Below are 15,182 nucleotides of genomic sequence, written 5' to 3'. Positions count from 1 at the left end.
CCTCTTGTTCGCATTGACGGCACTTTGAACAGTGAACGTTACATTTCAGATGTGTTACGACCCGTGGCTATACCCTCCATTCGATCCCTGCGAAACCCTACATTTCAGCAAGATAATGCACGATCGTATATTGCAGGTCCTGTACGGGTCTTTCTGGATACAAAAAATTTCGAATGCCGCTCTAGCCAGCACATTCTCCAAATCTCTCACCAACTGAAAACGTGTATTCAATGGTGGCCGACGAACTGGCTCGTCACAATACGCCAGTCACTACTCTTGATGAACTGTGGCATCGTGTTGAAGCTGCATGGACAGCTGTACGTGTACACGCCATTCAACCTCTGTTTGAGTCAATGCCCAGGCGTATCAAGGCCGTTATTACGGCCAGAGGTGGTTGTTCTGGGTACTGATTTCTCAGGATCTGTTGTTGTTGTTGTTGTGGTCTTCAGTCCTGAGACTGGTTTGATGCAGCTCTCCATGCTACTCTATCCTGTGCAAGCTTCTTCATCTCCCAGTACCTACTGCAACCTACATCCTTCTGAATCTGCTTAGTGTATTCATCTCTTGGTCTCCCTCTACGATTTTTACCCTCCACGCTGCCCTCCAATGCTAAATTTGTGATCCCTTGATGCCTCAAAACATGTCCTACCAACCGATCCCTTCTTCTAGTCAAGTTGTGCCACAAACTTCTCTTCTCCCCAATCCTATTCAATACCTCCTCATTAGTTACGTGATCTACCCACCTTATCTTCAGCATTCTTCTGTAGCACCACATTTCGAAAGCTTCTATTCTCTTCTTGTCCAAACTAGTTATCGTCCATGTCTCACTTCCATACATGGCTACACTCCATACAAATACTTTCAGAAACGACTTCCTGACACCTAAATCTATACTCGATGTTAACAAATTTCTCTTCTTGAGAAACGCTTTCCTTGCCATTGCCAGTCTACATTTTATATCCTCTCTACTTCGACCATCATCGGTTATTTTACTCCCTAAATAGCAAAACTCCTTTACTACTTTAAGTGTCTCATTTCCTAATCTAATTCCCTCAGCATCACCCGACTTAATTTGACTACATTCCATTATCCTCGTTTTGCTTTTGTTGATGTTCATCTTATATCCTCCTTTCAAGACACTGTCCATTCCGTTCAACTGCTCTTCCAGGTCCTTTGCTGTCTCTGACAGAATTACAATGTCATCGGCGAACCTCAAAGTTTTTACTTCTTCTCCATGAATTTTAATACCTACTCCGAATTTTTCTTTTGTTTCCTTTACTGCTTGCTCAATATACAGATTGAATAACATCGGGGAGAGGCTACAACCCTGTCTCACTCCTTTCCCAACCACTGCTTCCCTTTCATGCCCCTCGACTCTTATAACTGCCATCTGGTTTCTGTACAAATTGTAAATAGCCTTTCGCTCCCTGTATTTTACCCCTGCCACCTTCAGAATTTGAAAGAGAGTATTCCAGTCAACATTGTCAAAAGCTTTCTCTAAGTTTACAAATGCTAGAAACGTAGGTTTGCCTTTTCTTAATCTCTAAATCTCAGGATCTATGCACCCAAATTACGTTAAAATGTAATCACATGTCAGTTCTAGTATAATATATTTGTGCAATGAATACCCGTTTATCATCTGCATTTCTTCTTGGTGTAGCAATTTTAATGGCCAGTAGTGTGTTTACTGAGCAGGTAAAAGAGTACCATAAGAAAAAAAGACAAATAAATAACTGCAGTTCGGAGGTGGTTCTTGTAGTGTGCTCATCCGAGAAAGAAAAAATAAGTCTAGCGCCTTTAGTACAGTGCGTTCGGCGAGGGGGGCGGATGTTATAGCACCCTGACCTACCCTTTCACCCCACCTCCTACTCCTTTTGATCCACCCGCACGTGAGAGGGATGCACCATTGTAAGCCACAGTGTAGGGTCTGTAGTATGCCGCAGATCTGTCTCGGGGAGAAGCGAGGCCGCAGTGCCCCAGGGAAGCGCCGGCTCGGTCCAGCGTCAGCGCAGTAATTTATGTGGTCGAATGCGGCGTTTCCCAACGCGTTGGCTCTGGCCGGGTACCTCGCAGCAGATGACCCGGATCCGCGGGGGCCGCCGCCTCTTCGTGACGGCCGCGTAATGAGGTGCGCGAGGCGACGATTTACGCGCCGATCGGGTGTGAATCGGCCGCCGACAACACCTGCCCGCCTGCCTGCCTCTCTAGTTGCCTAAGTAAGTGGACGCCTGCAGCTCGAGACCCGGCTGCGCTTGTCCGACGCAACATCTCTACTTCGCAAATCACAGCTCGGGCACGCTCTAACCTATACCGCTCACCCGCCCACCACTCGCACGAGAGGAGCTTTAAGAACACGACTTTCTGTGCACTCACCGTTCGGCGCGTCTTACACGTCGTTTACTGAACGCCGACGATCTAAGGCTATTTATTCATTGATTTATTTATGTAAAAATGCTTCCAAAATAGAACTTTTACTGCCCAGCTCGCAGTTGATACATTTCCTGATTGCTAGTAGCACAAAGTTATATTGCCATCTTCAGATCTGTCCCAAATATGTTACAAGGTTTATAACTATCAAACTTAATTTTGAAATAAACGTTAACTCCGTTTTACGTACCATTGAATACGTGAATTATAGTGCTCCTACGTGTGGCACATTGCCACCTGGCCATCGAAAAAGCGGAGGTTAAATGTGTAATTTAAAATACTGTGTAAAATAAAGCACTAAAACGTTTATGGTGACTCCACCTTTATAGCCAAAAATTAAGTTTATCTTACAGAAAAGACACTCCCTTTCAACACTGAAATAGAAACCTCTATCGGCAAGGCATAGAGGTGTCACAAAAATCACATACACCGCTGTCAGATGTGTGTAGTCGATAACCGGGTCCATACTGCCGGGAAGATCTCAAAAGAATTGCATAATACTACAGAGAAAAACCAGGTGACAGCAGTCTTGTGCATAACATGAAATTCTGGAACAACGTTAAGCTGTATACAATTTGCTTACATCAACAACAAGCTAACAAAAATACTGTAGCGTTTTAGAGCATGCAGTAATTTTTCCCATCATATTGATCGAAAACTGGAGGAGACGAGACGAGGTAATAGCAGAATTGAAGCTATGAAGACGGGTCGTCAGGCGTGTAAATAAACATGCAATTCCGGACAGCGCTCTGTATCTCCAATCACGAACGGAAGAATGCGACATGGTCAGTTCGGACGGCTCAGTTTCATGGCACGCGCTTTACCGTTGGACCACCAGGCCAGATACTAGAAAGAGTATGTCGGCCCAGAAAGTACGCAACAGACACCACATGATCAATCTGGCCTCTAGGCGTCCACTACGAAGAACAGTACAAACGCTCTACAACCGTGGTGCGCGAAGAACACTGGGCAACACCGGGTGTGGAATCTGGATCAAACAATATAGATTCCTCTTCACCAACGAGTGCAGGGTTCGTCTGATACCCACAGCAGACTTTGATTTCTTCATAGGCTCTCTGCTTTCATTTCTTCCTCCACGTTCATGTAGGCCCATACACATTCGCAGATGCGTCGGTAATGAAAACGTATCTTTTTAGCATTCTGTTTTCTATCTTGTTAGATGAGTACGAAAATGTAAAACGATTAAAACTGTTCGCAGATTCTCGGAGAATAGGAGTCAGCTACAGAGAAAGATCGGTAATACACAATATTTTCAAAAATCAAGAGGGGAAAATAAGAATGGAAGGTTATGAATGAAGTACTCGATTTAAAAAGGATATGAGCCTCACGTAACTACTATTACATCAATACACTGAAGCAGCAGCGATGGAAACAAGAGACAGGTTCATGGGTAGTATTAAAATTAAGGAGGAAAGGATACCAATAATAGGATTCATTGATGGCATTACTGTGCTCAGTGAAAGTGTAGTACAGGACCTGTTGAATGTAATGGTTTAATTAGTGACGAGCATGGACTGAAGGAAACGCGAAGAAAGACGGAAATATGTGAATTTTAAAATTTTCCCGGCGAATTGACTCTTCAAACAAATTTCGGGCTTGCAACCGAGCGAGGTGGCGCAGTGGTTAGCACACTGGACTCGCATTCGGGAGGACGACGGTTCAATCCCGTCTCCGGCCATCCTGATTTAGGTTTTCCGTGATTTCCCTAAATCGCTTCGGGCAAATGCCGGGATGGTTCCTTTGAAAGGGCACGGCCGATTTCCTTCCCCATCCTTCCCTCACCCGAGCTTGCGCTTCGTCTCTAATGACCTCGTTGTCGACGGGACGTTAAACACTAATCTCCTCCTCCTCCGGGCTTGCAGTCGGTCGTCGTTCAATACTTCGCACGATATTTCAAATGGGCACCTGCCAGTCATCTTCAGGTGAGCCGTCGCAGACTGGCGATAAAGTTCTCCGCTCCGCAATATATAACGTACTGTAACTATTCTGCGCATGCGTCGAAAACTTGATAGTTGAACCAACACTGCCCGCCGGCAGCGCCCTCGCTGGTGGAATAGCGGAACTCAGTCGCCCTCTGCGTTGCTGTTTGCCACGGCCGTCGACGCACTCTGTCGTCTTCGATTTGAGCAAATCGTGGAGATGATGGGATTCCATGCACTGTCCAGCTGGTAGCCGCTGTCACGGATTAACAGATTTTCCGCCAGTCGTATTTCTACGGATTCTTAAATAATTAAGTCCCAGAAAGACGTTGCTGTAGACAAAATCATTGTTTTCTCATACTCCATTGAATGTCCAGTAGAAATACAATGTTCAGCAATAGCGGACTTGCTTGGCTGCAAAAGGCGGGTGTAACGTTGATGTTCAGTGCAGCGTTCTTTTACGGTGCGTGTGGTTTGACCTATGTAAGCCATACCACATTGGCACGGTATCTTGTAAATTCCGGCCTTTCGTAGTAACAGATTGTCCTTAACTGATCCCACAAGGTCCGCAATCTTCGATGGTGGGCGGAAAACCACTTTTACCTGAAACTTTCGGAGGATTCTCGCTATTTTCAACTTCAGAGAGAAGTCTACTAGTATCCCATACCGGCCTTAATTTGAGGAAGAAATATCTGAGAATGTACATCAGGAGCCCAACACTTGTTACGTTATATATGTGTATCTTTTATACTAATTATATTCATAAAATACGTTAAATACGGTTTACAACCGATAAAAATGTCAATATTTATGTGACGTAACGTCACGCACTGTATGGAAGTGAATCGTGGACTGTAGGAAAAGCAGCAAAGAGAATAGAAACGTTTTAGATGTGGTGCTGTAAAAGGCTGTTGAAAATTAGGTGGACCGATAAGAAATGAGGAGCTTGCTCAGGCGATGGTCAACAGCGTGTACAAATTTAAAAAAAAATGCACAACACTGTGCTGTCTATAATAACGTTATTTTGCTACCGGTGTCAGTTCTGAACCATCATCAACAGCAGGAAAATTATCACAGATGTATCACAGATGTGATAATTTTCCCGCCTTTTGTGATGGTTCAGAACCGAAAATAGCAGCAAAATAAAATAAGGTTATGACAGACAGCACAGTGTTACTTTTTTTTTTTTTTTTAATCGTAGAAATGAGGAGGCTGTTAGCAGAATGGTGTTTGGAGAACACTGACAAGTCATACGGGATGGTAAGGTATATCAACGAATAAGTTCCATGGTTCTAGAGGAAACTGTGAAGGGTAAATAAGGTAGGGAAAGGCATTTTTTAAAATTTTTACACGCTGTTGACCGTCGCCTGAGCAAGATCCCCATTTCTTATGGTCCGCCTAATTTTCAACAGCCTTTTACAGCACCACATCTCAAACTGAAAACTGAGGACCCAGTGTACAAGTGCTACTCAGAGGTGAAGAGGTTGACGTAAGAGAGAAATTCGTGCCGATCCGCGTCAGAGTGGTCAGAAGACTGAAGACCAGAAATATCACAAAATCTGGTACCTTCCGCAGCTACGACTAGAGATAGGTAAGTGCATGCAGAGCGTGCGTCCGCACCGTATCGAGAGCCTTGATGCCACACTGAGTGCCACGGCGTCAGCAGCGCAGTCGCACTGAGCTGGCGGCGGCCCGCTGTCTGTCCCACTTGTCAAGGCGACGCGCGGAGTCAGCTCTGGCGAGCGTGCCAAGGACCTTGTCAGCTGAGCAGGCGCAGCCAGGAGCCGTCAGCAGAAGCTGACGTGGCGGCTGTGAGTCTGAGAGGGCACCTCGGACAAGACAGAGGCTACGCTTCCATGACTAAGGAAACGATCTGAGAGTGTACTGTGTTCAACGATATGAAGATCATTACGCCCATGCTACATATCGCCTTATATCATAACGCCTGAACAACCAAAACTATCATGTTCGATCCGGACGTTCCCTCATACGATGAGAGGTGTGAACGGCTAAGGCACCCGGGACCAGGGCTGAAAGTGATCGTTTTGGTGGTTACCTGTGGGCCATTAAGGACAGGGCACTACGTCATTGTGGAAGAGTCGTGGTTTAGGGTTCGTGAAGAAATGGTTCAAATGGCTCTGAGGTCATCAGTCCCCGAGAACTTAGAATTACTTAAACCTAAGGACATCACACACATCCACGCCCGGGAGAGGATTCGAAACTGCGACCGTAGCGGTCGCACGGTTCCGGACTGAAGCTCCTAGAACCGCTCGGCCACACTGGCCGGCTAGGGTTCATAACATATGGAAGTTGTGGTCTCACCGCCAGACACCACACTTGCTAGGTGGTAGCCTTTTAAATCGGCCGCGGTCCATTAGTATTCGTCGGACCCGCGTGTCGCCACTGTCAGTAATTGCAGACCGAGCGCCACCACACGGCAGGTCTAGAGAGACGTCCTGGCACTAGCCCGAGTTGTACAGCCGACGTTCATAGCAATGGTTCACTGACAACTACGCTCTCATTTGCCGAGACGATAGTTAGCATAGCCTTCAGCTACATTTGCTACGACCTAGCAAGGCGCCGTATTCAATTGATATTGAGATTCTATTAATGTATCCTCAAGAGCGATGTTCCACAAATGTGGATTAAAGTTAAGTATTCCAGAGGCTACGTACTTTTCTTTATAGCATTCAATACGTATCCTGTTTCAGACCTCACGCCAGCCTGCGTGAGTTTAAGCGTGTGCCTTTCGGCTTCCTCTCATTGTGTCTAGGCTGTCTTGTCTAGACACAGCATATTTGGCGACGAGTCTCAAAAGGGTCTTCTTTTTTCTACTTGCTTAATTTACTTGTGTCATGGCTTCGCCACAGTCTCCAGATGTACTGTCCGAATTTTATCGTTTGCAGAATCAGCAGACGCAGGAGTTATTGGATGCCCTTGGACAGCTCGTCCAGGGTCAACGTGCAATGCAAAACGATGCGGCAGCCGCCGCTTCACCGCTCACGCAGCTACAACACGCAGTAGCACCACCTTTTCGTCATTTCGACGCGGCAATGGAAAGCTGGACGGAGTGGTCACGTCAATTTGGATTCCATCTCGCCGCCTACAGAATCCAAGGTAACGAGCGGCAGCCTCACTTATTGGCGTGTGTAGGGGTGCAGATGTACCGTGTGATAGTGAAATTATTTCCCCGCCGCGACGTAGCAACTCTGTCCTATGAAGAAATTTTGTCTGCTTTAGATGGATATTTCAAGGAATCAGTCAATGTAGTTGCAAAAAGGTATACTTTCTTTTGTACAAAACGTACGGCCGGTCAAACTAATCGGGAGTGGGTTGCAACCTTGCAAGGCCTTACTAGGGTTTGTGCTTTTGAGTGTGAATGTGGCCTCCCTTATTCAGATACAATGGTACGTGATGCAATTGCACAGAACGTTTCTGATGTTCGTATACGGGAGCAAATTTAAAACTAGTCAATCCCTCCCTTCAACAAGTGATAGACATATTGGATAGGCAAGACACACTTGACTTTGCTCAGGAATCATTTGCAACTTCGCCAGCCGTGTGTCACATTAACCGGCCCGCCAGGCGCGCTGCAAGGCACAGTAAACAGCCCTCGCGCTCGTCCGCGCAGCTGCCGCCCAGCTATCAACCACGTGTCCCGCGGCAGCAAGCAAATGCAGTGAAATCATGCCCGCAGTGTGCTACTAGACATTCGTGTGAGAATTGCCCGTCACGCCAGGCTATTTGCTTTTTCTGTAAGAAAAAAGGACATGTTCAGAGTGTTTGCCAGAAAAAGCTCAGAATGGACACTAAAAACCATTCCAGGCCCTTTGCTTCCCGCCGGGATCGAACCAAGAATACTCAGGCTCGTGAACCTTCGCCCATGGACATTCATGTAGTTCATTCCACTCTGCCCAGTGCCACTCTCTCTAACAGTGACTGTGTTCGTCCCACAAAATGTGTGCATCGACGTCGACGGAAATCACGTCAAGTCGCAAGTGCTTCTGTACCAGTGTCAGTTCAAATTGCACGAGACAGTCGCTCTTGTCGTCAGCAGGACAATAAACTTTTTGTAGACTTGGACATTAATGGCAACGTGATCCCATTCCAGCTCGATACCGGAGCTGCAGTTTCACTGATCAATAAAGACACGTACAAACAACTGGGCACACTTCCGTTGCGTGCCGCAAATGTTACGTTAAATAGTTATTGAGGTCAGAATATCCCTGTGTTAGGACAGTGCAGCCTTCTTGCAACATACAGGGGACAAACAAAACATTTTACGTACTTCGTTCTTCTTCTGCAGTGAACTTGTTTGGTTTAGATTTATTTCAGTTGTTTAACTTGTCTATAGTAAATCAGGTCCTATCAGTGAACCAGACTGTGCCTTCAGCCAGTGTTTCTAGTCTATGTGAAGAATTTGCAGACATTTTTGCACCGGGCCTTGGTTGCGCTAAGAACTATAAAGCACATTTGGAACTGAAAGTAAACGCGCAACCGAAATTTTTCAGAGTGCGCAATGTTCCCCACGCATTGCGTGATGAGGTCGCAAGAACATTACACGAATTGGAATCACAAGGTGTGATTGAACGTGTGCAGGCTTCTCTCTGGGCATCAACCTTAGTAATTTTGCCGAAACCTTCCGGAAAACTGAGACTTTGTGTGGACTTCAAAGCTACAGTGAATCCACAACTAGTGATTGCAACTTTTCCTTTACACCGCCCGGAAGATCTTTTTGACTAACTGTGCCCGGGTAAATATTTTTCGAAGTTGGACCTAGCAGATGCGTACTTGCAAATACTAGTGGACGAAGAATCCCAGCGCGTATTGGTGGTTAACACGCATCTTGGTTTGTACCGATTCAAAAGACTGCCATTCGTGTGTGCATCCGCCCCTGCATTGTTTCAGCAATATCTGCCAACTGTTTGTGCGTCGGTCACTACTGCAGCAAACTATCTGGACGATATTGTGATCTCCGGAAAGACGGAAGAAGAACATTTCGCCAATCTCAGAACATTATTTCAGGTCTTGCGACAAAATGGTCTTCGCTTGCGGAAGGACAAATGTGTGTTTTTTGCTGGTGATTTACCATATCTGGGACATGTAATCAATGCCCAAGGCATACATCCTAGTCCAGAGCACCTCCGTGCCATACAAGACTTGCCTTCGCCGCAGAATTTGAAGCAGCTACAGAGTGTGCTGGGTAAAATAAATTACTACCATCGCTATGTGCGCAATGCCTCTTCCATTTTAGCTCTGCTTCATCGCTTACACCGTAAAGATGTTCCGTTCGTCTGGACGACGGAATGCGAACGCGCCTTTCGCCAGTTGAAATCGGCGTTGCTTTCAAGTACTTGCCTTACGCCATTCGATCCCCGGAAACCCCTTTTGTTGATGGTAGATGCATCGGATTTCGGGATCGGTGCTGTGCTTGCGCACAAAGATGGCTCGCATGATCGCCCTATTGCCTTTGCGTCCAAATTGCTCTCGTCTGCGTAAAGAAATTATTCACAGATAGAGAAAGAAGCCTTGGCTCTCGTATTTGGTATTACTAAGTTTCACGATTTCTTGTATAGTCGTCACTTTACCATCATCACAGACCACAAACCCTTGACGTCGCTTTTTCATCCGAACAAGCCTATACCTCCACGTACAGCGCAGAAATTCATTCGCTGGTCTCTTTTCCTCTCGCAGTACCGCTACGATATCTTGTATCAGTCCACTGCTAAGCACGGAAACGCCGATGCGTTGTCCCGTTTGCCTGTTGCTGAGGATATGGTTCAAATGGCTCTGAGCACTATGGGACTTAACTACTGAGGTCATCAGTCCCCTAGAACTTAGAACCACTTAAACCTAACTAACCTATGGACATCACACACATCCATGCCCGAGGCAGGATTCAAACCTGCGACCGTAGCGGTCACGCGGTTCCAAACTGACGCGCTTAGAACCGCACGGCCACACCGGCCGGCTGTTGCTGAGGATAGAGCATTCGATTCTTCCGAACTAGCTTGCCTGTTCATTGATGCAGAAACCGATGACGTGGTTGAATCGTTTCCGATTGATTTTCGTCGTGTGGCTACAGCCACAGCTGCCGACCCTGTCCTTGCTACCGTTTTGCGTTTTGTTGCTACGCAATGGCCCTTGTCAAAGTCACGGATCGAGGATCCGTTGGTTCGCCGATTTTTTGCTCACAAGGAGAGACTTTTTGTACAACGTGGTGTTTTGCTGTTGCGTTCTGATAATGATCAGTCCCGGGTCGTGGTCCCACGTTCGTTACAGTCCTCTGTCTTACGGCTTCTCCACCAAGGACATTGGGGTATAGTGCGAACGAAACAACTTGCTCGTCAGCACTGTACTTGGTTCGGAATCGATGCTGCGATTACGAATATGTGCTCTTCTTGCATGGCGTGTGCCGAACAACACTCCGCCCCACCGCGGAAATTCTTTGCATGGCCGACAGCCACTTCCCCTTTTCAACGCTTGCACATCGATTTTGCTGGTCCATTTTGGAATGCTCGATGGTTGGTTGTTGTAGATTCCTTCAGTAATTTTCCTTTTGTTGTCAGGATGTCTTCCACGACGTCATCTGCCACCATCCAAGCGTTATCCGCTATCTTTTGCATTGAAGGTCTTCCACAGACTATTGTTTCCGACAATGGCCCACAATTCATGTCCGCAGAATTTCAGTCATTCTGCAAGGCCAATGGAATTCAACATCTGACATCCGCACCGTTTTCGCCTCAGTCAAACGGTGCCACTGAACGATTGGTCCGGACTTTCAAGTCCCAGATGTTGAAGTTGAAAGAGTCGCATTCTCGGGAGGACGCGTTATTGCTCTTTTTGTCCTCGTCTCGCTCTCAGCCCCGAGATGGTCGCTCGCCGGCTGAGTTGCTCCACGGTCGTCCTCATCGAACCTTGATGTCTTTGCTACATCCGCCGCATCAGGTTCCTGTGTGGCGGCAGCCACCTGCTTTTGCTCCAGGCGCCGTTGTATATTATCACAACTATCGAGGTTCACGGCGTTGGCTCGCAGGGCCCATTCCTCGCTGCCTCGGCCGCGCTATGTATCTGGTTTTGGGGGCCACTGGTGAGGTGCGTCGGCATCTCAGTCAGCTGCGCCTCTGTCGTCGCACGGGTTCTGCCGCTCCCCGTCTGCTTTCAGCGACGGTGCCGTCCGGTCAGCGCCCTGGGGACCCATCTACTGGCTCGCCTCATCCCCAGGTGTTACCGACGCTGTCTTCCATTTTGCCACATGGCGAAGCGCCGCCACCGCCGCCGCCGCCGCCGCCGCCGCCTGTTCTCCCGCCGGCGACGCCCGCAGTGGACGCTTCGCTGCAACCGCCAGACGCCTCCCAGGGTCACGCGCCGCCGATCGCTTCCCGTGACCAGCTGTCCTCCGACATGGAACTCTTGCCCACTCCGGACCAGATGTCGTCTTCGCCCGTCGGGTACCCCGACGCGATGGAGTTCGACCCTTCGGCCCCTCCTGTCTCTTTACGGGCGCATACACCGCACGTTGGCGTGCACCCTGGACTAGGTTTTCAGGCGTTTCCTAGCTCCCCTCGGACCGAATGGCAGGGTGCGGGTGGCACAGCCTCGCCTGTTGTTAGGCTCCCCACCTCGTCGCATACATCAACATGGGGTCCTCCCCACGGTGGGCAGTATGGGACGTAACATCTGAGATCATCAGTACCCTAGAACTTAGAATTACGTAAGCCTAAGGACATCACACACATCCATGGCTGAGGCAGGTTTCGAACCTGCAAACGTAGCGGTCGCATGGTTCCGGACGGCAGCTCCTAGAGCCACCCGCCCACACTGGCCGGCTAGGGTTCATAACATATGGCCTAAAACTATGCTGGTGTGCAAAACTTAAGGCCGAAATAGTTTTTGCTTGATGTGTCACTTCCAAGTAACACAGCTGGATGAAATTCTGACATATTAGAGAAAAGGGTACAGTGTGACAATAAAGTTGATCTGGGAGCGTACTGAGTTCAACGATTTGAAGATCATTACGCCCATGCTACTTTTCGCCTCATATCATAACGCCTGGACAACCAAAACTATCATGTTCGATCCGGACGTTCCCTCATACGAAGAGAGGTGTGAACGGCTAAGGCACCCGGGACCAGGGCCGAAAGTGATCGTTTTGGTGGTTACCTGTGGGCCATTAAGGACAGGACACTACGTCATTGTGGAAGAGTCATGGTTTAGGGTTCGTGAAGAAATGATTCAAATGGCTCTGAGCACTATGGGACGTGACATCTGAGGTCATCAGTCCCCTAGAACTTAGAATTACTTAAAGGACATCACACACATCCATGCCCGAGGCTGGATTCGAACGTGCGACCGTAGTGGTCGCACGGTTCCCTACTGAAACTCCTAGAAGTGCTCGGCCACACTGGCCGGCTAGGGCTCATAACATATGGAAGTTATGACCGAGAGTTCGCCTAAAACTATGCTGGTGTGCAAAACAGTTTTTGCTTGATGTGTCACTGTGAAGTAACACAGCTGGTTGAAACTGAGACATATTAGAGAAACGGGTACAGTGTCACAATAAAGTTGATCTGGGAGCGTACTTTGTTCAACGATTTGAAGATCATTACGCCCATGCTACATTTCGCCTTATATAATAACACCTGGACAACCAAAACTATCATATTCGATCTGGACGTTCCCTCATACGATGAGAGGTGTGATCGGCTAAGGCACCCGGGACCAGGGCCGAAAGTGATCGTTTTGGTGGTTACCTGTGGGCCATTAAGGACAGGGCACTACGTCATTGTGGAAGAGTCGTGGTTTAGGGTTCGTGAAGAAATTGTTCAAATGGCTCTGAGCACTGTGGGACGTAACATCTGAGGTCATCAGTCCCCTAGAACTTAGAATTACGTAAACCTAAGGACATCACACACATCCATGCCCGAGGCAGGATTCGAACCTGTGACCGTAGCGGTCGCACGGTTCCGGACTGAAGCTCCTAGAACCGCTCGGCCACACTGGCCGGCTAGGGTTCATAATATATGGAAGTTATGTCCGAGAATTCGCCTAAAACTATGCTGGTGTGCTAAACTTAAGGCCGAAATAGTTTTTGCTTGGTGTGTCACTACCAATTAACTCAGCTGGTTGAAACTGAGACATATTAGAGAAACGGGTACAGTGTCACAATAAAGTTGATCTGGGAGCGTACTGTGTTCAACGATTTGAATATCATTACGCCCATGCTACATTTCGCCTTATATCATAACGCTTGGAACATCAAAACCATGCTGTTCTGCAATAATGGACGTACACTCATGAGCCGAGCTGATTGGCACAGGTAATACACTGAGGAACATTGTCTAACATGATCGTTTTCGTGGTCCAAATGCTTTGTTGTGTGAGGAGTATAATGTTAAGTGAGCGTACTGACCTCCAAATCATTGAACATATTTGCAATCACCAATCAACGTTATTTTAACACAGTAGTCCTTTCCCAGATGCCTCTTTCCCGGTGTCCGCAGCTCGTGCTCTCGCAGTTGCGTTCTCGCCTCCCGACCACGGGGTCCCGAGTTCGATTCCCGGCGCGGTCAGCGATTTTCACCTGCCTCGAGATGACTCGGGGTTTGTGTCGTCCTCATCGTTTCGTCATCATTCATGCAAGTGGCGAGATTGGACTGAGCAAAGGTTAGGAATCTGTACGGGCGCTGATAACCGCGCAGTTGAGCGCCCCACAATCCAAACATCATCATCATCATCTTTCCCGCGGGTACATTCGGAACTGAAATCATTTTCTATGGATGACAAATCGCGGCGTCACCGAACAGTGTAGGTGAGGGAGCTCTTGGAACGAGAGGATATTCAGCAAATACACTAGCTTGCCCGTTCCTCTGACTTAAACCCCTTTATGGTATGCGTTGGGGAGCCATATTGAACCACGTCCAAATGCACCAACAACCATCCTTCAGCCGTGAGCCGCGCTGGTGCAGGAATGGGACGCGCTACGGCAAGATCTCCCAACCACTCCGTGGTGATGCACACACTACCCACGGTTTGAGATCAAATGCGGACCATCATGAACAGCCGTGACTTTAATCTACTAATTACCTATGAATAAAAATATCATTAGCCTCACTGCGAATTTCTTGAAGTTGCCTTCTGAACTACATAGTAGCAGACCTTTCTACGAAAAGTCGATGTTTCACTGAGCTACAGTATATTACTTGGCAGTGATATATCAAGCGAAAGCTACTTTCGTTCTTAAATTTTGCACATCATTTCATTTTGATATATCTGGACTTAGAAATTGGAATCTGAAAACGAAAAACTTTTATTAGAATAAACGGATGGGAATATCACTTTACAATAATCCGCGTCCTTCAACAGTGCATCATCAAGGATTTTAGCTCCGTTACATTATCTCAAAATATATATTTTCTGCAGTTAATGTGAAGAAAATGGGATAGGAGTGCTTTCCTAAAGTCTAGTTATTTCCTAGAATGTCCTTATTAATAATTAATAATTTCCGAAATTATTACCCTCTGCTCTCCAAAACACGTAAAAAGACGTAAACTGTACTCAAATCAGACATGACAGTGCGTAGCCTCATTCCGTTTCCAACTAATATAAGCAGCTAGTAGGCAAGAGGAAATAGAAGTGCTTCAAGTTGTGAGCCTGTTGGTTCAGTGTAAGCAATGTCTTTAGGCTTTATGACCTCTCGTTCCCACTATAATTCTATTGCCTTAGAGTGTTCAGGGACATGAGAAATTTAAAGAGCGTCTTTTGAATATGGTGCACTGAAAAATTGCAGAATTGTAGAAACAGCAGCGCGTCCAG

The sequence above is a fragment of the Schistocerca nitens genome, chromosome 7 (genome assembly GCF_023898315.1).
Source record: "Schistocerca nitens isolate TAMUIC-IGC-003100 chromosome 7, iqSchNite1.1, whole genome shotgun sequence".
Lineage (NCBI taxonomy): Eukaryota > Metazoa > Arthropoda > Insecta > Orthoptera > Acrididae > Schistocerca > Schistocerca nitens.
The sequence above is the reverse complement of the archived record's forward strand: the minus strand, read 5'-3'. Positions refer to the sequence as shown.